The sequence below is a fragment of the Notamacropus eugenii genome, chromosome 1 (genome assembly GCF_028372415.1).
Source record: "Notamacropus eugenii isolate mMacEug1 chromosome 1, mMacEug1.pri_v2, whole genome shotgun sequence".
Classification (NCBI taxonomy): Eukaryota; Metazoa; Chordata; class Mammalia; order Diprotodontia; family Macropodidae; genus Notamacropus; species Notamacropus eugenii.
In genome coordinates, this window is record NC_092872.1 from 120,231,342 (window position 1) to 120,259,304 (window position 27,963).

General features: G+C 35.9%; 1 pseudogene; it reads left to right on the top strand.

Moving 5' to 3' along the window:
- Positions 1–18,057: 18,057 nt before the first annotated feature.
- On the top strand, positions 18,058–26,814 carry LOC140506677 (protein LSM12-like; annotated as a pseudogene).
- The last annotated feature ends 1,149 nt before the right edge of the window (positions 26,815–27,963 follow it).

Here is a 27,963-nt window from a genome sequence, read left to right on the forward strand (position 1 = left end):
ATATATATGCGTGTATAGGAACATATGTGCATAAATATGTACATCATGTACATATATACATATATAGTGTGTATATACACACATATATGTCAACATAATTGCTTTCTTTTGTTATACACTCATATTACACATACACGCAAAAGTATATAAAGCCTATGTTAATAACTCCTGCATTAAAAAGGTACCCTTTGAGTTAAGACAACCTGGGCTTTTTTCTGACTTCTGAAACTTATCAGTTGTGCAACTCTGGACAACACACTTAACCTCTTTGTGCCTCAATACAATTCTCTAATACTCTGAGTTTGAGGAATTTTCTTTCCTAGGAATTGCTTTAAAAGTGAGACAAATATAGTTTAAATCTCTATATTTATTGCAAGTGTTCATCAAAAATAGCAACCTCTTGAATACCTGAGGAAACCTTTACAAAACCATGAAGGGTTCTCAATTAATATTTTAAGAACCTGTACACATTTAAAAGTTTTTATAATGAGGAACATTATGTTAAGTTGGTGAATAGGTATTGAAAACTTACGTTTGAACAATCAAAAAACTGGACCCCTTTTTGTATGGGAAAAGTATTTTGAATTGACTCTCCTGTACATTAAAAGCTCACGTAAAATACATATTGTAATGCTCAGCACAAAATCTTGTAGTTATATAAAGTAGGAATGATCTCCCTCATAATACATATAAGCTGCAACTGTGCTTATTTCTTTTTTTACCTTTTTTTAAAAAATTATTTTATTTGTTTGCAGTGTTCTATGATCTCTTCCATATATCTTGGATTTTTTTTCTCCCTCCCCCTCCTTTCCCCTTTCCTCCATGAGACGGCATACAATTTTATATAGGTTCTGCACATACATTCCTGTTAAATACATTTTCACTTTAGTCATCTTGCATAGAAGAATTAAAATGAATGAGATAAATCATAAAACAAAACTTTTTTTCTTTTGATGTCTTTTGACTCTTGTGTAAATTGGATGTAAGTGAGGCAGAGGTGTACGTAGTCGTCAGCCTCATTCTCTCCTCCAGAGTCATCTTGCTCCAGTGGCAGAACAGAGTCAAGACAGCTGGCAATGGCTTAGGATGCAGTGGATAACCTTCGCGTCTTCAGTGTCTAACCAAGTTCTAAGTACTCCATATCTCCTGCTTCATTTGCCTTCATGGCAGTTGCAACAAATTGTTCTCATCCACCCATTCCACCAGATGAAGACTTCACATGCTTGGAGTAGACACCCCTCTAACTCACCAATGGGTTTGAGAATCCTTGGTTACCCTTAACCTGATTTGACCTGTCTGCAGAAACGGTTTACAGGGTGTGGCCACTGCACGTTTCGCAGCTTCTTGGAGTCACAGGTGAGAGTTACGTGGAACGGGTGGACACAAAAGGTGGAAAGAGCCCTGCAAACGACCAGCAGCCATGACACCAGAGGTACTGGTCCTCCCTGAACACACTCTAAAACAAGATAAAACATAATACAAAAGAAAAAAGTCTGCTTCATTCTGTGATCGAATTTCATAATTCTTTCTCTGAATGTGGAAGGCATTTTGCCTTAAGAGACCATTGGAAATTTTTTAAGTCCTTGCATTTCAGTGAAGTACATAGTCTACCAGAAAAATTCCTCACACACTGTGACTGTTGTTGTGTAAAAAGTTCTCCTGGTTCTGCTCCTTTCACTCAGCACCACTTCATATAAGTCTTTCCAGGGTTCTCTGAAGTCTTCTTGTTCATTTTTCCATTAAATTCATATGCCACAATTTATTTAGCCATTCCCCAATTGATGAGCATCCCCTTGATTTCCAGTTTGGGATAACCACAAAGAGAGCTTTTATAAATATTTTTCTGCATATGGGATTCTTTCTCATTTTATGGTCTTTTGGGGATACAGTACTAGAAGCAACATTGATGGATTAAAGGGTATGCACATTTTTGTAGCCCGTTGAGCATATTTCTAAATTGCTCTCCAGAATGGCTGAATCAGCTCACAGCTCCACCAACAATGAATTAGTATTCCAAGTCTCCTACATCATCTCCATCATCTCCATGTCGTCTTCCTGTTTTATCATGTTAGCCAATCTGATAGGTGTGATGTGGTATCTCAGAGTTGTTTTGATTTGCATCTCTCTAATCCGTAGTGATTTAGAATATTTTTTCATATGACTATAGATATCTTTAATTTCTTCCTCTGAAAACTGCCTGTTCATATCCTTTGACCATTTATCAATTGCGGAATGACTTGTATTCTTGTACATTTGACTCAATTCTCTGTGTATTTTAGAAATGAGGCTTTTATCATCAACTCTAGTTGCAACAATTCTTTGCCACTTTTCTTCTCCCCTCCTAATCTTGGTTGCTTTGGGTTTGTTTCTGCAAAAAACTTTTCAGTTTAATGTAATCAAAATTATCCATTTTGCACATCAAAATGTTTTCTGTCTCTTGTTTAGTCAAAAATTTTTCCCTTCTCCTTAAATCTGATAAATACACTATTCTTTCCTCCATTATCTTGTTTATAGTATAACTCTTCGTACCTAGATCATGTATCCATCTGGACTTTATTCTTGAGTATGGTGTCAGGGGTTTATAACTGGGTTTATACCCAATTTCCACCACACTTTTATACAGTTTTATGACAAGTTTTGTCTAGCAATTAGTTCTTATCCCAGAAAGTGGGGTCCTTGTGTTTACCAAACAGCCAACTGCTGTATTCATTGACTACTGTGTCTTGAGTACCAAACCTATTCCACTGGTCTACCCTCCTGTTTCTTAGCCAGTACCAAGTGATTTTGATAATTGTATTTTTATAATAGAATCTGAGATGTGATAGAGCTAGGCCACCTTCCCTAGCATTTTGTTTTCATTAGTTCCCTCGATATTTTGGACAGTTTTTACTTCCAGATGAATTTCAATATTATTTTTTTTTGCTCTAGAAAATAATTATCTTATAATTTTATTGATATGTTACTGAATAAGTAAATTAATTGATGTAGAATTATCATTTTTATTATATTGGCTCGGCTTACCCATGAGCAACTTAGGTTGTCCACTTACTTAGATCTGACTTTATTTGTGAAAAAAAATATTTTGTAATTGTGTTCATATAGTCCCTGAGTTTGTTTTAGCAGATAGACTCCCATATATTTTATACTGTCTACTCTAGCTTCAGATGGGTTTTCTCTTTCTATCTCTTTCTTTTGGACTTTGTTAGTAATGTATAAAAATGCAGATTTGTGTGGGTTTATTTTGTAACCTGTAACTTTGCCAAAGTTGTTTATTATGTTAAGTAGCTTTGTACTTGGTTCTCTTGGATTCTCTGAGTATATCATCATATCATCTTCAAAGAATGTTAACTTAGTTTCTTCTTTGCCTATTCTAATTTCTTCGATTTCTTTTTCTTCTCTTATTGCTAATATTTCCAGTATCATGTTGAATAATACTGGTGATAATGAGCATCCATGTTTCACCTCTGACCTTTTTGGGAATGCATCTAGCTTATCCCCATTGCATATAGTGCTTGATGAAGGTTTTATGTAGATACTGCTTATTATTTTATGGAACGTTCAATTTATTCCTATACTATCTAGTGTTTTCAATAGGAATGGGTGTTGTACCTTGTCAAAAACTTTTTCTGTTATCTATTGAGATAATCATATGGTTTCTGTTAGTTTTGTTGTTGATTTCATCAATATTGCTAATAGTTTTCCTAATATTGAAGCAGCCATGAATTCTGGTATAAGTCCTACCTGATCATAACGTATTATTCTTGTGATAAGTTGCTGTATTTTTTTTTTGCTAAAATCTTATTTTAAATATTTGCATCTATATTCATTAAAGAAATTGGTCTATAATTTGTTTTTCTCTATTGTGGCTCTTCTTGCTTTAAGTATCAAAGCCATATGGGGATCATAAAAAGAATATGGGAGGATGCCTTCTTCCCCAATTTTCCCAAATAATCTATATTGTGTTGGGCTTAACTGTTCTTTAAATGTTTGATAGAAATTCACTTGTAAATCCATCCAGCCCTGGAGATTTTTTTCCTAGGAAGTTCATTGATGGCTTGTTCAATATCTTTTTCTGAGATTGGGTTATTTAATTATTCAACTTCCTCTTCTGTCAATCTGTACTTGTTTTATTTCATAAATAGGAAGCAGTAATCTCTTAAAATAAAGTTCTCTACTTGGTCATATTCAGAATGTGTCATTCGCTGTAAGATATACATCCATTCTGACTTGTATTCAGTTCATGTAACTGATTGGCACTGGTTATTGGCTTAATCGGTGAATTACTTCAGCATTCATAAAGAAATCATGTAAGCTCTTTTCTGTGGGAAGCCAACATTTGACAATGTTTACAAAATATTTTCTGAGTGGGCAGTTATTGCTGATCACATAGTGAATGAGTTTTTAGCTTTTTTTTTTTATGTTAACCACAACTACATGCACTTAAATAAATGCATGGTAATGCATTTGACCAAGAAGGAAAAGATTAGTGGATAATCATTTTAAAAAATAACTAGGCATGTGTAATATGAAAGAAAAAGCTTTTCTTCTTAGAGATAATTGAAAGTGGAAAAAATTCATAAGGTATTTTATATATAATGTAACACAGTCTGGTAGATTTATTTATGAAAGGTAGATTAGAATATAATATTATTTAAATCTACAGGGTTTTCATTTCTTTGCATGTGCTAGTATATTTAGCTTTTAAAATGTGAAATGAGAAAAGATGATTGGTTAAAGATTTAATATATAAGTTTTTATAGTCAGTGTTAAACTTCAAAATTATTGCACAAAATTACAGAATATTTTCAAGTCACTACTCAGGTATATGTACACATATATTCTTTATCTGACTACATTTATAGAACATTTACATGCACAGTTAAAAATAAATTCTCTTTCCCCAGTATTCATTCTGAAGCTATTTAAGAGTTTTATGCAGACCAGATTTATCCAGACATTTCATGATGAACTATTTTGGAGTTTTCTTATAATTTTCACATTCTGGTCATCAACCATTCCACTAAAGGAAGAGGTAATAGCATTGAGATGCAAGGGAAGTTTAAAAGAGCCATGTGCTAATTATTCCCCTTCTCCATTCAGACTCTTTTAAGGAGAATAAGAAATAAATGACAACTGATTTGGCTTCCGCAGGTAATTTAAATTCTCAATTAGATTGAAAGACATGATGATTCAGATTTTTTTGGTTCACTAATCTGTGCTTTTCTCGAACTCACACATAAAAATCTAAATGCTTAACTTGATTCATGGTTTGTAATGTGACTTCTGGAAATTGCAGGAAAAAAACGAAAGTCCTATGTGACATTCCAAGAGAATCAGTCTTTGTTAAGAAAATTTAGATGGGAGTACTTGCTTTGCTGATCCAGTGATAAATGTCCTGTTGCTCAGATCTGAAAAGCAAAGAAGTAGAAAATTATATTTAATATTAATTTTAAAAGACTTCGTCTTCAGTTATGTTTCCCTTGATCATGTCTCACAATGTAAAAATGCTTTGTTGACTTTACTACATAATCAAAGAGTACTGGAACCATAATACACAATTTAGCCCAAGCTTTATTTTTTTAGATAAAGATATGAAATCCCAGAAAAGTCAAGTAGTTTAACTTACCTCACAGAGTGTAATATCTGGTTCTTCAAAGTGGTTAAAAATGCGCTATGTTGGGGCAGATTCAAGATGGCATATTAGAAGCAGAGAACTGCCTGAGCTCTGTATCAGTAAACACCTGACAGACACGGGGGGCGGGGAGGGGCGTTACTATCACAGGTTCTTTGATATGCTTCTATAAAAGGGAAGCCAACTTTTGAGGGGTTAACAATCACTTATCAAGCACACGTACCACTCAGTTTGTTCAAGGAAAAAGTTAGCACTCTGGACCTCAGAGAAAATACAGAGAAATCTAAATCGGAAGAAAGCATTTGCCAACTATCAAACAGTAAGCAATACATACATCACAATTCAACAGAAAGGTCCAACTATCTGGCCATAGTTTACAGAGTAGGAAGCACCAACATCTGAGTTTTCAAAGGCAGGGAGATCCTTAGCAGCTTCCTCCAGTTTCCTCTGTCACACAGAGCTTTTCCCAGAAACTGAGCCCCAAAGTAAAACAGCATGTCAGAGTCTTTATACATTTTTTAGAGTCAAAGGGCACCACATTCCTTGAGAACCAGTGCCTCATTAAAAAAGGTGTGGGACTTCCTGCCAATCTTTCCAGGACCACCAATGAGTGGGAAAGATCCTCCTTAATCACATTATTAAGAGGTATATTTGGAGAAACAAAAAGAACAAAAGACCCCACTTTGCTTGCCCTTATAAGGTCTTCCCCAAAACCTTACAAAATACTTGCACAAATGTCTCTAAACAAATTCTAGAGCAGTGGAAGACAGGAAATGACAGAGTAAAACATATTTACATGACAAGACAATCTATTGCATCATCTAATTCAAGGGTCTACTGCATCGGGCTCAGAGCACAGGAGAAAGTGACTCATGACAGCATAGACAGCAGACCTCAAGGCACTGAATCACTGGCAACTGGAGAGTTTTCTAGACTTCTGAATCCACAAATACCAAAGACAGCTTCAAATGTCAGTGGAAAAGCACTTTTACCTAGGTGAGAGAGGGATATGGTCCAGCTCTAGTCCCAGCCCAGTCTTAGGATGGTGGCAGTCACTATCTCAGGAGTGGATGATTCTGGAGCTCTTGGCCTACAGATGGTGGAGGAATCCAGCAGCTGATCTGGGTTGCTGTCCTGGGTGGTGGTCCTGGGGTGAGGAGAAAAGCTGACATGGTGGTAGCTGTGGAGATGGAATACTACTTACAGTTCCAGGGCAGAAGAGAGTGTTTGTGATTGTTCACAGACTAGAACACAGACAAGGAGTGGAGTGAATACTTCTGTTTTGATGATACCATTTTTGAGGAATTGCGAATTTACAGGTCCCTAGAGATATTTCCGGAAACAGCTGTACAAATTGAGGCAGGAATTATAACCTCTACAAAACAAAAAGATCAAAAGTCAAGCAACTGACTAGGGAAATGACAAAAGAAGAGGAAAAACAAGATTAAAATAGTTACTTTCTTGGTGAATAGATATTTTCTAACAATGAGGAAAACGAAAGCACTGAACTAGAGGAAGACACCAAGGTAAAGGTTCCTACACGGAATGCTTCCAAGAAAAGTATGAAGGTCATGGTCAGGTCATGGAAGAGTTCCAAAAGGATTTTGAAAATCAAGTAAGAGAAGTAAAGGAAAAATTGGAAAGAGAAATGAGAGTGGTGAAAGAAAATTATGAAACAGCTTGCAAAAGGAGACACAAAAAGAAATGTTGAAGAAAATAACAGCTTTAAAAATAGACTCACCCAAATGCCAAAAGAGGTCCAAAAAGTCAATGACAAGAATGCCTTAAAAAGCAGAATCAGTCAAATGGAAAAAGAAGTCCAAAATCTCACTGAAAAACTGATACCTTAAAAATTAGAATGGAGCAAATGAAAGCTAATAATTTTATGAGAAGTCAAGATTATAAAACAAAATTAAAAGAATGTAAAAATAGAAGAAAATAAGAAATATCCCATTGGAAAAACAACTGACCTGGACAATTTATCCAAGAGAGACAATGTAAAAATCTTTGTCCTACCTGAAAGCCATGATAGAATAAAAAGGACTGGACATCATCTTTCAAAAAATTAGCAAGGAAAACTACCTTGATATTCGAGAAACAGGGGGTAAAATAGAAATGGAAAGAGTTCCCCAATCATCTCCTAAAAAGATACCAAAAAGAAAACTCCTAGGAATATTGAAAAAAATTCCATATTTCCTGAGTCAAGGAGAAAATACTACAAACAGTCAGAAATAAACAATTCAAGTACTGTGGAAACACAATCAGGATAACAAAGGATTTAGCACCTTCTTCACTAAGGGATCAATGGGCTTTCGATATGATATTCGACAGGTCCAAGGAGCTAAGTTTTAAACCAAGAATCACCTACACAGTAACACTGAGTACAATACTTAGGAGGGAAAAAATGATATTTTGATGAAATAGAGAACTTCCAAGCATTCTTGTTGAAAAGAGTAGAGCTGAATAGAAATTTTGACTTTCAAACACAAGAATCAATAGAAAATGAAAAGGTAAATAGGAAGAGAAGGCATCAGGGATTTTAAAAGTAGAACTGATTAGATTTCTATATGAAAACATATTTGTAACTCGTGAGACCTTTTCCTATATACATACACACACACACACACACACACACACACACACGCACACACACACACACACACACGTATGGAGAGATAGAGAGAAAGAGAGAGAGAGATGGATAAATAGATGGATACATTTATGTATGTATGTGGATGTGGATGTGGATGCATCTGTATATATATGTATATATACATATATATGTATATATACATACATACATATATATATACATATATACATATATATATATATACACATACACACACATACAAATACAGAGGGAGACAGAGAGACAGGGGGCACACGGTGAGCCGAATATGCAGAGAGAATACATAAAAAATAAAAACTGTTAAGAGGAATGTATTGAGTGAAAGAGAATGGGAGAGGTAGAATGTAATAAATCATTTCACATAAAAGAGGCAAGAAAGAGCTTTACAATGGAGGAAAGAAGTGAGGCTTATTTGACTAAAGGAAGGAATAAGACACATTCCGTTGGGCACAGAAATATATCTTAGCCTGCAAGAAGGCTTGGGGGTGAAGGAGGTGGGGGAGAAGCTGAAAGGTGAAGGAGGATAATAAAAGTTAGGGCAGACTGGAGGAAAGCATGATCAAAAACAAATATTATTGTGGGAGGACAGGTCAAGGAGAGAATGGAATAAATGTAGGCCAAGATGGGATAGAAGGAAAAGTGGATAGTCTTTTTCAGCATGACTATTATGGAAGTATTTTGTATGGCCACACATGTATTACCTATATATAATTGCATGCTCTTTCAATGAGACTGGATAAGGAGGGAGGAAGGGAGAAAATGTGGAATTCCAAACCATTACAAATGAATGTTAAGAATGGTTTTTGCATGCAACTTGGAAATAAATTGTACAGGCAATGGGGTATTGAATTGTGTCTTGTCCTACAGGGGAATAGAGGGGAAGGGGAAGAGAATGGCTACTGATAGAAGGGAGGATAGATTGCTGAAAGGGGTAGTTGAGGTGCATGCTGTACTGTGGGGGGTGAGGGGAGTTATGGAGAGAAAATTTATACTTCAAAATCTTGTGGAAGAAAATGTTGAAAACTGAAAATAAATAAATCTTATTTTAAAAGTTCTATGATCTTTATCATATAATGTATACTATTTGTCTTTTGTCCTACAGTAATTACATGAATTGCTTTTTATCACCCAGTATATTCAAGGAATTGTGAGGAATAGCACTGTGGGGGATATAACTGAGTTTAGCATCCCGTTAAGGAGTTTACAATCTAGCTAGATGCAAAGTTCATAACTCAAAATAAAGAGGTTAAATTTATTTAGAATTTAAAGTTAACAGGCATGTATTTCACATACACTGTTTCACTTTGTCTTCACACTTACCTTGTGCAGGCATTATCATATCTGCATTGACTTTTAGGTATAAATTTTACCAAGTAATTATAGAATTTCAAATTTTATTGCTCAAAGAGTCACTAAGGGATTCTTTAATTCTTGGAGTAAACAACTTAACAAGGAAAATATTTAAATATGAAGGAGTCATTGATTCCCTAATAAAGGTCATTAATTTATTTATTTTATTTATTGCTCTTATTACTTTTGCATTTTGACCAATTATTTTTACTTCACTTTAATAAAAAAAAAGAAGTTGCCACATTTTATTTCGGTTAGAAATTTACTTTAAAAATACTTTCTATACTAGAATCTTAACAACTTCCTTCTCACACGACCTCTACCTGACCTTGCTCAGCAAACAATTTTTAAAGTTTCCTGTTTAAAAAATACAGCATCAGGGAACCTCCTCACCCTCAATATACATTATAATTCCCCAGGTAATGACTATTGAGGCTGAAGGTATTCTGTGAGTTCATATCCTTTAAAAGCACAGTTCATGAGCTATCATAGATTTTTTTTTTTAATTCTTAATGGTGACCTTGATAACACAATTAATTAAAAGGTAAGGTATACAATAAAATATCACAATAGGAAGCACAGTATAAAAGCATTTCTCTAATCAACCAGGGGCATATTCCTCCACAATATAAGAGCAGTAGGAGATTTAATGCACACACTTAAGGAATGTGAAAAGGTATGTCTGCAAAGAATACTTGGCCAAAGTATATAATATATAGAGAAACACACAGAGAACGAAGATCTTACCAGGGCACACACCCTAGGAAAGATATAAACACAAGGGACATTTGTGGCCAGAGGAAGTATTCAGAGAGGCAATTCATTCCATTGATGCTGTAAAGCTACTGATATCTTTTAGCAATAGCATTTTTGACTGCCACTAGCCCTCCTCCCTGCTGGTTTCATGCCAGATGATGCTCTCTTAGGCACTGTTTAGATGCATGCTACTTGCTGAATGCTACTCACAGTTAGATGAATAACTTTCCATTTGCCCAAACACAGAGTTTCCAGCTTCTGGTGCAGCTAAAATTCTTAAAAAGCTCATTCAACTGATGTTGCTGTGCTCTTCTAACTCTTTCTCACAAAAGCAGAAACCTTTGCTTGGAATAATGATGATGATATTGATGATGGTATTAATTGCAATAATAATAATAATAAATATCCCTTTTGATTTTTCCTGTTTTATGTACTCAAAGATAAACATATGTGACTCTTGTTCCTAGAAGGATATTCCTGGCCATGGGCATCAAAAATTTTAGAACAAAATTTGGATCCTCCCATCCAGCTAATATATTCAAGGTAAATACATTTCTTGAGAGAGAATGAAATGCCTCTCCTGAAATAGGGAACTGAGTCCCATTGTCAGAGATTTTATTCCAATTTTTGGTGGGCCTTTTTTATACCTCCCAATTTTAATCCTTGAAGGGACAAATATAAGCCAAATAATGGCTATTTGTTCAAAACCTGAAAAACTTAGTCAATAAACATTTATCAAGTATTTAATTTATGCCAGGCACTGTGTTAAATACTGATGATACAAAAAAGGCAAAAAGTCTCTGCCCTTAAATAGTTGACATTCTAATGGGCAGACAAAAATTAAAATAGCTAGATATGTGCAAGATACACACAAAGGAGACTGAAGGTAATCTGAAAGGGAAAGGCAGTAACAGTTACTGTTGTTCAGTCATTTCATTCATATCTGACTTTTCATGATCTCACTTGGGTTTTTATTAGCAAAGATAATGGAGGGTTTTGTTAACTCCTTTTACACTCATTTTACAAATGAGGAAACTCAGGCAAACAAGTGACTTGACCAGGGTAACACAGCTAGTAAGTGTCTCAGGTCAGATTTGAAGTGGTTGACATGAGTCTTCCTGACTCCAGGGCCAGAATTCTTATCGACTATACCACTTTGCTGTTTACAACTGGGGGATAGTGAAATAATCAACAAAAACAATAACAGTACCTATCATTTATATTGCTTATGAAAGTTTCCAAAACAGTTTAGATATGCTCACCTTTTTGATACTTTCAAACAACCCTGGCAGGTAGGTGCTATTATTATGTCCATCACCTTTTTGACCACTCCTGAGTCTCTTTTGTTGGATTTTAATCTATGTCACGATGGCTGTTTCTGAGGTAGGGTGGAAAACTATTTTAAGGGATGTCAGTGGGTTGGAGAACTGAATACTTAGGATATTTGAAGGAGTGTCAATATGTACATTTTAGTCCTTATTATGAATGCAGTGGTGAAGAGGAAATAAAGATTGAGAGCCAGATATTAAACTTGTTGAGAAATGAGTAGAGATGTCACGGACATCAGCAGACAACAGATATCAGGATTATGATTAGGTGAAAGGTGTAAACTAAATGTACCTCGGTGGAGGAGTTTCTATATGTCATTATGAATTTCAGCATTATAGTTTCCAGGGATTGGTGTGATTTGCCATTTGGTTTAAAACAACAAAAACATATTTATAAAGATCATAAAATTTGATTGTTTATTTGAAATTTGTTTTTTTAATCATGACACTAAGTGATTTGGCACCCAAATGAAACACTAAACCATTACTTTTTCATGGTTTTATATTTGTCATAACTAGTTATAAATAGCACAGGGTGTATGGAGATTTGTCCCCAGGTAGTTTACATGGAGTGGGGAAAACGAGAAATGCTTCCTCAGCAGGAGGAAGTGATTATTGTCCATAAAGCCCACTCTTCATATGATTGATGTAACACTCTTTACATGATTGATGTAACAATTCTTCAAAGACCTTGGAGTCAGACAACAGAGTCCCACTTTTCAAAGTCCGATTCTTTTCCCAACCCCTGAGAAGGATGAGAAAACTCTTATTTATTCCTCTCACACCCCACTGATTTGTTAATCTTCTAAGCTACTTCCTTTTGTTTATTCCTTCCTCCTTCTATCTCTTACCCTACCATATGGCGGACTCCATTGTATTGGTTTTTTGTTTTGTTTTGTTTTGTTTTTTGCTTCCAGTTTCAAAAAATCTTTTATGGTTCTTTTTTTGGCATCATAATAGATGGAAAACTGATAGGAATTTGAGTGGCCATAAAGCCTATGTCCTTAATTTTTCCAATGTGAAAATAGAAAAAGGGATTATGTGCCCAGTTTCACACTGGTGAATAAATATCAGTGTTGTGTTTTGAACTCTCATCTTCTGACTCAAGAGCCAGTGCTCACTTTATTGTGAAACATTAACTCTCTCTCTCATCTTGTTAATATTACGAGACAATTCTATCCATGAACTCAGCATGAATTGTTTTGCCAATAACCAAGGACAGCTCCCAATACCCTAGAACCATAACTTGTAGAAAAACAAAACAAAAGCAAAAGGGGAAAAAAGTGAGCAAAATCAACTGATTCAGTTTCTGTGTCCTATTCTTAGTATCAGAAATGTTGAAATTGTTAATCTACCCACAGGTTTCCCATTCTTGAATTCTAACCTTTTCCCCCTCACTCTTCCTTGTTGATTTTGATTAGTATTTCTTGTTTCTAATTTAATTAGAACATTTTAAAACGGCAGACTTACTTGTAGTGACTAGCATATAGGCCCTTTTCTCTACAGGATATTTTCAATTCCCTAAATTTAAGGAAAGTATAAAGGAGAGTTAATAAAAATTAACATTTTCTATATTCATAGAATCCACATATCACACAGTCATATTAATCTTTAGCATGCATATTCTCCTATGGTAAGGAGTTGTGCAAGGATTATATGAGAAATACCATAAAACTTTTCTTTTCTGTGAGAGTATTTTATATATAGGAAAAAAATGCAGATACCAAGTCTTATTTTCATCTGTGTTTTAATGTAAACATTAAATCTCCTATATTGAATTGCAGAACGTAAAAGAATCCTTTGTAAATTTGATCAACTGGTGTCATTTTCTTGAAATTTTTTTCAGACTTGTCCAGTACACTTAACATATCTCATATGCATAGCTCAGATCCTTATATAACATTCTAATCATCCTCCTAGGTAGGTGACAAATAACAGTGTTAAAATCTCCATAAGTAAGACCATAAGAAATTTCAGATAGTTATCCATGTATAAAAGGTATCTTCAAGGATAGGTGTTTCAAAAAAAAAGGGAAAGGAACATGAGAAAAAGTGATAGTTTTATCTTCTTTCCCCATGTTACCTATTCCCACACAAAGGATATATAAATTTTATTATGGAAACACTGTAAGACCAAGTGCATAGATACTTGGTGAGATATAATGTTTAGAGTTACACATGAAAGTCAACATATTTCTATAGCCTCAAAGGTGATTTATGCTCCACTTTGCAGTGCTATGCGAGTAGAGAATGAGAGAAAAAGCAGGGGATGCTTTAAAATGCATTTTAAAATGAAGTAAGGGAAAAGGGGAATAAAAGGAAGGGGGATGGCAGAAGGGAGGGAAAACTGAGGGAGGCAGTGATCAAAAAGTGAAACGCTATTGTGGAGGGGAAGGGAGAAGGGAGAACTAGAAGGATAAAAGGGGGATATAGGATGGAGAGAAAGACAGATGACCATCATAACTGTGAATGTGGATGGGATGAAATATCCCATAAAATGGATGCGGATAACAGAATGGATTAAAAACTATAATTCAGCAAAATATTGTTTACAAGAAAGACACTTCAAACAGGGAGATAAACACAGGGTATTGGTAAAAGGTTGGAGCAGAATACAACATACTTCAGCTGATGTAAAAAAATAGGGGTACAATCCAAATATCACACAAAAAAGGAGAAATAGATCCAATCAAAAAAGATAAAGAAAGAAACGTATCTTGCTAAAATATACCATATACAACGAAGAAATATCATTACTAAACATATACAGACCAAGAGGTATAGTATTCAAATTCTTAGAGGAGAAGTTAAGGGAGTTACAGAAAGAAATATAAAGCCACACTATACTAGTGGAGGACCTCAATCTACCCCTCTCTGAACTTGATAAAGCTAACCTCAAAATAAATAAGAAAGAAATTTAGGAGGTGAGTAGAAGTCTGGATAAGGTACATATGAAAGATCTCTGGAGATAATTAAATGGAGATAGAAAGAGATAATTTTTTTCTCAGTGTTACATGGCACATGCATAGCAATTGACCATGTGCTGGGGCATAAAAACCTCACAGTCCAGTGCAGAAAGTCTGAGATAGTCAATCCATCCTTCTCAGATCATAATGCAATAAAAATTATATGTAACAAAAGGCCAAAAAAAGATAGACTAAGCACTGATTGGAAACTAAATAATCTAATCCTAAAGATGCAGTATGTTAAACAACAAATCATAGATAATGATAAAAAAATAAAATAATTCAAGAGAATGGCAATAATGATCCCACCTAGCAAAACATATGGGGTGCTGCAAAAGCAGTTCTTAGGGGAGGTTTTATATCATTGAACGCTTGCATGAATGAAACAGAGAAAGACATCAATGAACAGGGCATGCAGCTGAGAAAGAGAGAAAAAGAACAAAATTTAAAATCCCAAACAAATACAAAATTAGGAGTACTAGAAAGCAAAGGAAAGATTAATAAAATGAAAATTAAGAAAGGTATTGAGGGGGCGGAGTCATGGTGGCATAGTAGAAAGATGCACATACTCTAGCTCTTCATCCACATCCTATAAAAAACCTGTAAAAAATGACTCAGAATAAATTCTAAAGCAGAAGAAGCCAGAGAACAACGAAGTGGAGGAGACTTCCAGCCTAGGGTGACCTGGAAGGTCCATTGGAAAGGTCTGGCACACCAGACACAGAGTGGAACCCAACCCACTCTTGACCGCATGGCACTGGGGGAGCAGGACCAGAGCAGGACTTTGGGGGGTGGAATCCCCAGCAGCAGTGGGGATTCTCAGATCCCTCAACCCACAAATGTCAAAGGCAGCTTCAGAGGTCAAGGAGATGGCATTTTCACCTCGGTGACAAGGAAGCAGGGTCCTCCACTAGCCCTGGCCTCGAGTGGCAACAGCAGTGGTGGCAGTGGCCACAGTAGGCAGCAGCTAGCATCCACTGTTTAAGCGTAAAGACCCTGGATGAATTAAGCAGCTGGTTTGAACCTTAGTCATGAGTGGTGGCCCTGTTTTTGCTTAAAGCCCTTGGAGTAATTGAGGAACTGATCTTAATCTCACATTGAGTGGCAACATGGCCCTGGGAACTCTCCTCCTAAAGCTCCTGGTGGAATTGAGGAGTTGATCTGATTCTCAGCCTTGACCACAGTCCTGGGGTAGGGAAGAATGCTGGCATGGTGGAGTTGGAGGCCGTTGAGGAGTAAACTCCTGTCCCTTAACTGTGCCACCATAGAGGAATTTAGATGTCACAGGTCCCCAAAGTATACCCTACTCTTGATAAAGGATCCAAAAGTCAGGTAACTGGCTGGGAAAATGCACAAAAAAGGGGAAAAAATAAGCTATGGAAGGTTACTTTCTTTGTGAACATATATTTTTTCCCATCCTTTCACATAAGGAAGAACAATGCTTACCGTCAGGGGAATATACAAAAGTCAAGACTTCTACATCCCAAACATCCAAAATAAATATGCAATGGTCTGAGGCCATGGAAGAGCACAAAAAGAATTTTGAAATACATGTAAGAGAGGTGGAGGAATAATTGGGAAGAGAAATGAGAGCAATGTAAGAAAATCATGAAAAGCACGTCAACAGCTTGCTAAAGAAACCCCAAAAAGTGCTGAAGAAAATAACACTTTTAAAAATAGGCTAACCAATTGGCAAAAGAGGTCCAAAAACTCAATGAAAAGAAGAATGAATTAAAAAGCAGAATTATTAAAATGGTAAAGGAGGTTCCTTTCCAAGAATCGCCTACCCAGCAAAACTGAGCATAGTACTTCAGGAGAAAAAATAGTCATTCAGTGAAATAGAGGACTTTCAAGCATTCCTCATGAAAAGAGCAAAGCTGAAAAGAAAATTTGACTTTCAAACACAAGAATCAAGAGAAGCATTAAAAGGTAAACAGGAAAGAGAAATCAGAAGGGACTTGTTAAAATTAAACTGTTTACATTCCTACATGAAAAGACAGTGTTTATAACTCTTGAAACTTTTCTTAGTATCTGGATAGTTGGAGGAATTATACATACACACACAGAGAGAGAGAGACAGACAGACAGACAGAGACACATACAGACAGACAGAGGGCATAGGGTGAGTATAATAGGAAGGGATCATATCGAAAAATAAGATTAAGGGGTGAGAGTAGAATATGTTGGGAGGAGAAATGGAGAAATGGAATGGGACAAATAATCTCCCATAGAAGAGGCAAGAAAAAGCTTTTCCAATGAAGGGGAAAAGGGAAGGTGAGAGGGAAAAAGTGAGGCTTACTCTCATCACATTTCTCTCGAGGAAGGAATAACATGCCCACTCAATTTGGTATGAAAATCTATCTTATACTACAGTAAAGGAGGAGAGAAGGGGATAAGTAGGGTGGGACGATTATGAAAAGGAGGGCAAATGAGAGAAGGGAGCAATTAGAAGCAAACACTCTTGGGGATGGACAACGTCAAACTAGAGAATAGAATAAATCGGGTCAGGATAGTATGGAGTGAAATATACTTAGTCTTATACAACGTGACTGTTATGGAAGTCATTTGCAAAACTACACATATATAGCCTGTATTGAATTACGTGCCTTCTCGGTGGGGGTGGGTGGGAAGGGAGGAAGCAAGAGAAGTTGCAACTCAAAGTTCTGAGAAAAAATATTGAGAATGGTTCCTGCATACAGCTGTGAAATAAGAAATACAGGTGACCTCCCTACTCCAGCTTTACTGGTGAAGCGACCACCTGCTTCTCCAGAGAACCAAATAAAGGTTTTTACTTTGAGACAGACACCTGAGCAGTCAATTTGAGTGGGGGGAGGAGGGGGCGATCCGTGCAATGCCACACATTATCCATGTTTTACAGTTAGGGGAAACTGAGGAAGATAAAAGGAGGAGGAGGAAGAAGAAGAAAATCGAATGTCTGAAGAGACAGAAAGACAGTTATCAGGAGCAGCAGTAGAAGCTCCAGGCCAACTCCACTGCTCAGACTGACCAGCCAGAAGCATCAACATCCTTTGTTAACCTTAATTTTGAAATGGACGGAGACTGTAAAGTAACTATGGAAAATAAACAAAACTTAACCCCTGTTAGCCAAAATTTAGAATAAAACCACTTAGCAAATTTCAAACTCCAGGGTATTTTTTTTAACTTGATGAAACTTACTGCAAGAAGGTTATTTATATTTAAAATTTTGTTGAAAGGGGGAATTACCCTTCCTTCAGTAGCTCTAAGGTGTCTTTTAAAGAATCCAAAGTCTATCTAGTAAATAGCAATTTTCTTTCAAACAGGTGACTTGACTACAGGCATAAGGAAACTAGGCTAAAGCTTAAATCTCCTAGATAAACAGTAAAAGATTTTTTTTCTAAATGACAAAACGAAAATGTCACTTTATGTTTATGACACTGAGCAAGGTATATAGTGAACTGAAATATTTCTAAATCTTCTAAAGAGAATTTTTAAAAAATAATATTATCTAATGTGTTGTCATATTTATGTTGACTCTGGCTATATACTATTAGAGTGAATTTCCTCAGCATCTAAAATTTAGTCTTAGAACAAGATGGAAACCGTTTTTTTCTTGTTAGTTTAGAAAAATTCATATTCATTAGTCATAGAAAATGTTTTGGTTGGAGTAGAACTATTCATTTCCATTAGTCCCAAATTAGCTTTTAAGATAATTTCATCTTGTTTAAACATCCTTAATCTTAAACTTTTTCTTTATTATCAAATTGACTCATTTTTCAGTTTTAAAAATACTTCTTATACAAGCTGTAAAGATTCATTTAGCAACTGAATAATTTACAGAGCATATGCTCAAATTAAAAGTATATAAAAATTGCTCAGAAAGATTCCTACTTTTGGCAATGAAGTTTTTGCTTTTATCATTCTTCATCTTCCAGTGTATAAAATTAAGTGATCAATAACTAGCATGCAGGTTCCATCACCCATCATGTTACTTGCAAACCCTTATGGGTATAAGAAGTCACTTTTGAAGATGTGCAAATGTACATAATCAGTATGGGTATGAGATTTGTTTGTGATGGTCATTTGTAACTTTTCTTTGTAGCATTGCAGGGGCAGGAAAGAATGGGTGGTATGTTTTAGAAATGCTGCTTTGAAAACCCAGTTAAGAACATACTAAATTTAAAACCGACCAAAGTTTTCAGAAATGCAGGATAATTGTTAAAAAGGCATCTAAACAGAATTTAACCATTCCGTCTTCCATTGAAATAAGTATATACATTCAAAATAACTTTAATAGCTCTCTTAAATCTGCTGTGAAAAGCTGGTCTTCCTGATCTTGGTTGTTTAGTCGTTTTTCAGTTGTGTACTGGCTTAGTTTATAATTTCCCTTCTCCAGCTCATTTTACAGTTGAGGAACTCAGGCAAATAGGGTCAAGTGACTTGCCCAGGGTCACACAGGTAGTTAAGTGCCTGAGGCCAGATTTGAATTCAAGAAGAGGAGTTTGTCTAACTCTAAGCCTGGCACTCTATCCACTCCAACCACCTACCTACCCCTCTTTCCTGACTGGTTGGCACAAGGCATGTACTTGAGTTACAATTTGAAAAAGGAATCAAATTTTTATCCCTGTTTTCAAATTGTCCTTTTTAAAGCAGGTTTTAATAAACGAAAAAAATCAAGATTTGATATCTAAACCCCTCTCCCCATAGCCTTTTACCATTTTATAATTTATAAATCTCTAAAAGGTTTTGATTATAGGCAAAAGTTTTCAAAAAGCATGTTGATAGCAGATAAGTGGTACTTTCTTTTCCAGTTGATAGTTCATTGCTAAAGCATTAACTTTATATTTAACAGTTCCTTCCTTTCAAAAATAAATTTTCCAATTAAGTCCTGGCAATTTCTTCTAAAGTACTACTTAACCTACCTAAATGTTTCCTCCTCATTTCTGCATTTCATCTACCCCCTCCCACTTTCCCTGTTCCTGAAATTTAGACTTTATACCATAACTCGTCAAGTGTTTGTCCTACTGGCTAAAGCTAGCAACAACTGAACTGTGACGTTAAAATTACAAATTTGTTAGCTTTTAATGTTAAGATTTGAAATGTCCAGAATTATCTTTTTGTACTACCATCACCATGATCCAGCAGGCCCTTCTCCTACCTTTGTATACAATGTATTTACTGTGCCTTAATATGTAATACTTAGTTTATGTAAACTGTACAAAATGGTTAAGATGATTACCTGTTAATTCATTAAATTATTTGCTTTACATGAAAAAAAAAAGAAATACAGGTAATGGGGTATAGAAATTTATCTTGCCCTACAGGACAAGAGAGAAGATGGGATAAGGGAAGGGAAGGGTATTAATATGGAGTGCACATTGGAGGAAAAGGGAATCAGAATGCAAGGCGATTGGGGATGGGGGGAGGAGACAAATGGGGAGAAAATTTGAAACTCAAAATTTTGTGGAAATGAATGTTCAAAACTTAAAATAAATAGATTAATTAATCAATTTTTTTTAAAAAAGAACATAGTCCTACTTTATTTTAAATTTTTCCCCCAAATATAGATTGCTTAGAAAAAAAGAATACACATTTATAACTTATATCAAATTGCTTGTATTCTCAATGGGGTGGATGTGGAGGGAGTGTTAAAAAGTTTTCTTTTAAGGTCAACTGGGAAATAAGACATACACGCAATAGGCATAGAATTGTAACTTGTTTTAGGAGAAAATAGAGGGGATGGGCATAAGAGAAGTGGTGGGTATGATAGAAGAGAGGGAAAACTGGGGGAAGAGTAGTCAGAATTAGGGTGTTAGGGTGGACAGAGAGGAGAGATAGGGAAAATATTTGGAACTCAAAATCTTTTGGATGAATTTAGAATACTAAAAATTCATTCATTCATTAGTAATATAATAGATAAAGAAAAACAAAAGTTGTTAAGTTACCTTAAAGGGGACTTGCTTAATGTACCTTTGTAGTATTTTGTGAATTTTTAGTGATTTATTTTCTAAGAAACCTATAGAATGCAGAAAAAAGAAGCTTCTCCAGCATGGTCAAGTGATATAAAGAATAATAAACAGCTGTGAAAAATCTTTACAAAATTAACCATAAAAGACAAAAAGCAATGGATGTGTCAGCATCATTACACAATCCTACGTGACACACAAAAAATGTAGCCTCTCATTGCCAAAAAAGAAATTACTCACTGAAAACTTCCTGTTACCTTTTTTTACTTTAAGGTTGTTTTCTTTGTCATTGTGAATGCATGCAAGAATGAATAAACGGTTATTCTTTTTCCATATCGAAAGGCCTTCAATTCTAGCTCAAATACATACTAGTTTTGTGACTTTAGACAAGTGACTTAACTTTCGGTGCCTCAAAAGATCCCCTAAAACTTTAATTTTGGAGTAGTTTTTATTTTTTGATTTACTTTTTTCAGAAAGTTTTTACAACAAAATTCCTCAACAGTTATAAAATAATTGATCTGGAAAAGGTACAAAAATAAATGTGTCTTATGAGCAACTGGAAAATCCCTATTAAATATTTGGAAATTCATCTAGCTCATCTTGTCACTGGCTTGTAAAACCAGGATGTTTTACCAGGACAAAAGCTTTTATGTAAAGTACATGACATGTATCAAAACTTAATACTTCATATTGCAGCAAAAAAGAAAAATTAGAACGTTCATTAAACACTGTTGTCTTTTTTACATGTGTTTTCAAGATCTATCATGGTAATTAAAAAAAAACATATAAGAGTCTGTCACATCTCTTTTCCTTTTTAGCTGATGTGTTGATTGCTAAGGGAGACAAGAATATAAGCCTAGAGATTTCTGTTTCCAGGGGCCAAGGTGGCTATCTCCCTCCTCGTGTGGACCTGGAAGAGCACAGAATATCTCCCAGGGAAAAATCCTGGAACAGGTGGAGCAACAGAAGGGGTAAACAGTATCTTAGCCTGTGAGGGTAGTAAAATCACTAAGGAGCATCCCTCATGCTTTGACTGAAGGGGACAAATGCAGGACTAGAGCTGTCCCAGACATTCCCACCTCAGCAAACCTGGAGAAGATGTTGAGCCCCTGGGGGGTGAGGCCTGCAAATGCAACACCAGGACCCAAGCATGCCTCAGTACTCCATGAGAATTGGGAAGACACTAGTGAAGACGGGATCACCAAACAATGAGCTTGCCTCAACTTTAGCTCAGCAGAGAAAAACTCCAGTGGCCAGATCACCCCTCCCTCACACTTAATTCACCTAGCTTCAGGGTAACTACAGGGAAATCCAAAAAGGCTTCACTTGGCCACTGCTTTGCAACACCAGCCAGGTCAGCACTAGGTAAGCTGCTGCATTTTAGTTTCTAGTTGAAAGAACCAGAGGACACACTCTACAAAGCCTCAACTTTTAGGCACAAAAACTATGGGACAGATCACCCTGTGCCCCAGACACAGAGATCTACTTTAAAACCCAGGAAAAGTGTCATAATCACGGGTAAGAAGCAAAACGGAGAATAAAAGACCATAGAATCTTTCTATGGAGACTAGAACAAAAACAAAAATACTAAAGAGGTCAGCATTGAGACTGTACTCCCATCTGAAACTTCACAAGGGAATATGAACTGATCTGAAGCACAAAAAGACTTCTTGGAAGAGCTCAGGGAGGATTTTAAAAGTCAAATTAGAGAAATAGAAAAAAACTGAGCAATGATTTTAAAAATATAAAAGAAGAAATCACAGAAAAATTTAAAAGACCACTTGGACAAATGGAAAAGGAAGTACAAAACCTAACTGGAGAAAACACGTCCTTAAAAGGAACAACTAGACAGATGGAAAAGAAGGTACAAAAGATAACTGAAGAAAACACTGTGACAAAAATTAGAATCAGCCAAGTAGAAGTCAATGACTCTATGACATATTAAGAATCAGACAAACAGAATCTAAAGAATGAAAAGATAGAAGAAAATGTAAAATATAGAACTGGAAAAACAATTGACCTGGGAAATAGATCCAGGGTAGAAAATCTAAGAAATTATTTGCTTACCAGAAATCCATGTTGAAGAAAAGACCCTGGATATTATCTTCCAAGAAATCATCAAGGAAAATTGCCAAGAAATCCTAGATCTGGAGGGCAAAACTGTCATTGAAAGAATCAGCCGTTCATCTCCTGAAAAGGACCTCAAATTAAAAACACCAAGAACTATCCTTGCAGATTTCGGTCCAGTGTGGCCTACGTGTACAAAGAGGGGACCTGAGCAGGCCTTAGGTGGATGAATCTTTCACTCTTGTTGTGATTTACAGACTTCATGATCCCAAAACGCTGAGAAACAAATCGGATGATCAGTGGGAAAAGTCTGTGGGACCAGTGCAAGACAGTGGAGTGATCAAGACCCAGCCCAAGGCAGCAGAAGAAGGAGGGCACAGAGGAACCTGATGTATCCACAGCAGCAGTGGGGCAGCTGTAGTCACTGTTCCTGAAGCACTAGGCCCATTTAATGTGGGGAGAATCGAGTGGCTGACTGTACACCCCCCACCAATACTGGAAGCAGAGGTGACGAAGAGCTCAAAAGTCAAGTGAATGGCTGGGGAGCAGAGCAAAAACTGGTAAAAATATCAGACTATAGAATCTTCTTTTGGAGAAAAGCAGACCAAAATATTCAAACAGAAGAAAACAAAGTCAAAGCTCCTCCATCTAAAGTCTTCAAGAAAATTATGAATTTGTCTCAGAACATGGAAGAGCTCAAAAAGGAATTTAGAAATCAAGTAAGAGAAGTAGAGCAAACATTGGGAAGAGAAATGAGAGTGATACAAGAAAATCATGAAAAACTAGTCAACTGCTTGCAAAAGGAGACCACAAAAAGTCTTAAGATAGTTATACTTTAAAAATAGACGAATCCAGATGACAAAAGAGATTCAAAAAGCCAATGAGGAGAAGAATGCCTCAAAAAGCACAATTGGTCAGATGGAAAAGAAGGTCGAAAAGTTAACTGAAAAAAATTATTCCTTAAAGATTAGAAAGGATCAGGCAGACGCTAATCACTAGATGAAAAAAACATCTCATTGGAAAAACACCTGACCTGAAACACACATCCAGGAGAGACAATTTAAAAATTATGGGACTACCTGAAAGCCATGATCAAAAAAGGAGCCTAGTCATCATCTTTCATGAAATTATAAAGGAAAACTGCCCTGATATTCTAGAACCAGAGATGCTAAAAGGAAACCTCTTAGGAATATTGTAGACAAATTCCAGAGCTACCAGATCAAGGAGAAAATATTGCAAGTAGTCAGAAAGAAACAATTACATTATTGTGGAAATATAAACAGGATAAGACAAGATCTAGGACCTTCTACATTAAGTAATCAAAGGGCTTGGAATATGATATTCCAGAATTCAAAGGAACTAGGATTAAAACCAAGAATCACCTATTCAGCAAAATTGAGTATAATACATCAGAGGGGGGAATGGTCATTCTATGAAATAGAGGATTTTCAAGCATTCTTGAAGAAAAGATGAGAAGTGAATAGAAAATTTGACTTTCAAACACAAGAAATCAAGAGAAGCATGAAAAGGTAAACAGGAAAGAGAAACCATAAGGACCTTACTAAAGTTGAACTGTTTATATTCCTACATGGAAAGATCATATTGGTAACTCTTGAAACTTTTCTCAGTATTTGGGTAGTTGGAGGGATTATATGCATATAGACAGAGGGCACAGTGTAAGTGGAATAGGAAGGGATAACATCTAAAAAGAAAAATTAAAGAATGAAAGAGGAATATATTTTGAGGAGAAAGGGAGACATAGAATGGGGCAAATAATCTCTCAAAAAGGTGGAACAAAAACTTTTTTAATGGAGGAAAAAAGGAGAGAGGTGAGAGGGAAAATATGAAGTTTATTCTCATCACATTTGACTTAAAGATGCCCACTGAATTTGGTAGTGAAATATTATCTTACATTACAGGATAGTAGGGGAGAAAGGGATAAGTGGAATGTGGGGAGAAGATAGAAGGGAGAGTCAATGAGAAGAAGGGATAGATAGAAGGACATACTTTTGAGGAGAGACAAGGTCTAAAGAGAGAATAGGGTAAATAGAGGGCAACATAGGTTGGAGGCAAACATGGTCTTTCACATGACTTTTGTGAAAGTCTTTTACATAATTACACATGTATAACGCATATTCAATTGCTTGCCTTCTCAGTGAGAATGGGTGAGGAGCGTGGAAGGGATCAAAGTTGGAACTCCAAGTTCTAGAAACGAATGTTAAAAATTGTTTTTACGTGCAACTTTTAAATAAGTTATACAGGTAATTGGGTATAGAAATCTATCGAGATTTCTAGAAGAAAATAGAGGATATGGAGATAAGGAAAGGGAGTGGTGTGATAGGAGGGAGGACACATTGGGGGAAGGGGTACTCAGAATGCATCTTGCCTTGGGGTGGGTGGAGTAGAGAGATGGGAAGAAATTTTGAAACTTAAAATCTTGTGAAAATGAACGTTGAAAACAAAATAAATCAATGAATTAAAAAGATAAAATAATTGTGAAAACATAGGCATGCTTAACACATTCTGCTATATCAATAATTGGAAATATTCAGATGAAGAAGTTTTATTTTTGTTTTAAAATCTTCAGCCTAAAGGCAATGACAGTAACAGTCTCTACATTTATTGAAGCATGAGATGGAAAACAAAAACAACTTTCAATCTTTATCCTCAGATTATCTGAGTTATTAGCAAGAAATATCACTGTGTTAAAATGTTCATTTCTATTTCAAGTATTTTTAATAGTTTAGAATTATCCTATCTAAAGTGATTATTCTTTTCTTTTTAATGTATCTCTCTTTTCTACTTTTTATTAAATATTAGTGTCAAACAGCAATATAAGTTCAAATATCAAATCACAGTTAATCTAAATACAGTGAATAATAGGGAAAAAGTGAGAATGATATTTTATAAAGATTTCTGCTATTCAGTATGAGAATGAAATAATAATTATAAATTTAGAAAAAAGAATAATATTAAAATGGCTCATATGAATCATTGTTTTGTGTGTTTTAGGTTTTGTGTGTGTGTCAGAGAGACAGAGAGAGAGGGAAAGAGAGAGAGACAGACAGACAGACAGAGAGAGAGAGAGAGAGAGAGAGAGAGAGAGAGAGAGACCGTGTGTGTGTGTGTGTTTGATTTAAGAAGGATTTACTGTTATCATTATAGTTCTATTTAAAAAAAACATCTTCTCTAAACATTACTTTATTCTTTCTGAATAACTCACAGTAGAGCTGGCCCTAAAAGGCAGTCTCTTTATTCAGTAACTCCTTTTTTCAACTTCTTGTAGTCATTTTACTATTTTACTTTCCCTCTTCCCTTAGATTCTCCTTAATTTCCTGTTCCCCCTACGAAATCAATTACTATTTAAGGTTTCTTACTACCTAGTCCATTGTTGTTGTCCTTTACAAGTTCACAAGCAAAGCTGAAGATGTAAATTGAGAGGCTCATTACAATGAAATTCAAAGTCAATGAACCCTCTTGATTTAGTAATTTACTAAAGGGACAGTCTAACTAATAAACTAAGACAAGCAAAATACTTAGCATTATACATAGGTATGAATTGACCATGGTTCTTCCTTTAGCTTTAAAACTGAGTTGTATCTGGGCACTGCCTCTAGAACTGTGTTCTGCAGATACTTTCAAAAACTCCTTCCTGGGCTCTCCCAAGGGTGGCTCCTCCAGGCGAGTACGTCAGCTTAGGGAGCCAGATTTCATGCCAAACGTGCCAAGAGCAGCTGCTGCAGGGCGAGGTGGTAACCTTTGACTTCCCAAGATACTGACGCTCAAATGTCCCTCTTCCAATGGAAAACCTAACCATGCAGACATTCTCATTACAAATTTACAATTTGTCTCGGAAACTGAAATAATTTATGATGGCACAGATATCCCTCTTCCCCTAGCTTCTCTCAGTGTAACCAAGTTTGCCAGCAAAGCTCAAACAGAGAAAGAGGAGAAGCTGAGCTAGGCCTGTGCAGTTAGTGCAAGTGTCTCTCTGGAGGGACAACAGCTTTTCCAGACCATTCATACGACCATTAAGAACTGTAAATGGCAAGAAAAAAACATTTGCAGTAATGGAAGAAGTTGTTATTGTACCTCCCTATCAAGTGGAAAACTGCAAAGGCAAAGAAGGGAGTGCATGAGTAACGTATGAAAAATAGTTGAGAAACATTTTAGAGATGTGAAAAGCCAAAAGGTAATGTACCATTCACAAGCACATCAGACACAGAAGGAGGCCGCTCTGTCATCCTGAGTCTCCACACCCGACACACTTGGAAGAGTCTTTCAACCTCCAACAGAGGAGGGAGGTGACATTGGCGTCTTCATCAGAGACAGACAGGGGAAGGGGAGGGAATTCCTTTATTTCTCCTTAGCTCTTTCAAATGAAGGGCTAACAATTCCAAACCTTAGACTTGAACAAAGAACAGCAAAAGAAAGAGAGAAAAATTTAAAAGTTGAATCTTTATTTGACTAACAGACTTCTTTTATCTACCATGACTTTTTTTTTCTTTTTTCTCTCCTGGAACAGTCATCTTGTTAATTTTTTTTTTGAAGATGCTCTGTATCCTTCCCTCTTTCACCTTTCACCCTTGGCTTTCTTCTCCTACTCTGCTCCCTGTCATTCAGTTATTATAAGTGGTTATACTTGCCTTCTGAGCAAATGTGAGAAACTTTGACATCTTCCATTCTGAAATAAAAATAACAAACTGACTGATATTTATGCTGAGGCTGGAACTGCAAATAGGTGCCTCACTATACTCATTGTGACTTTTTTGCACACGACATGGCTTGAATTGGGTTCGTTTCTCTTGTCTTTCAATATATATGAAAAAATATATTAAAATGTTCTCTAAATATGTTCTGCTTCTTGCAAGTTTCTATATTAGGTCATGGCCCAACCTACCTCTACTCCTACTCCTCCAAAAAAATAAGCCCTTTAGCAAAACAACCAACTTGGCCTACTCCTGGAATCTCTTGCCAGACTTTGGAGAGTTAGGTGTGCGTAGATTGAATGCAGGATTCAAGGGAAGGAGGACATATAATATCTTACCGTTTTAAGTGTGTATTCTAGCTCCTTCCTTGGACTGGAATTTCTCATTTGTCCTGAAACCCTAGGGTTCTCTCCCTTTACCCCCACTTCATGGTACTGGAAATAAATCTCAACATTCCCTCGTATACTGGACATACAACTTTTGATTCTCTTGTCCTCTGCAAGAATCATCTTGCATGACATATTTCGTCTGTCCTGCTTGAATGACAAATAACCTGGAATAATAAACCTGTTTTCCCTA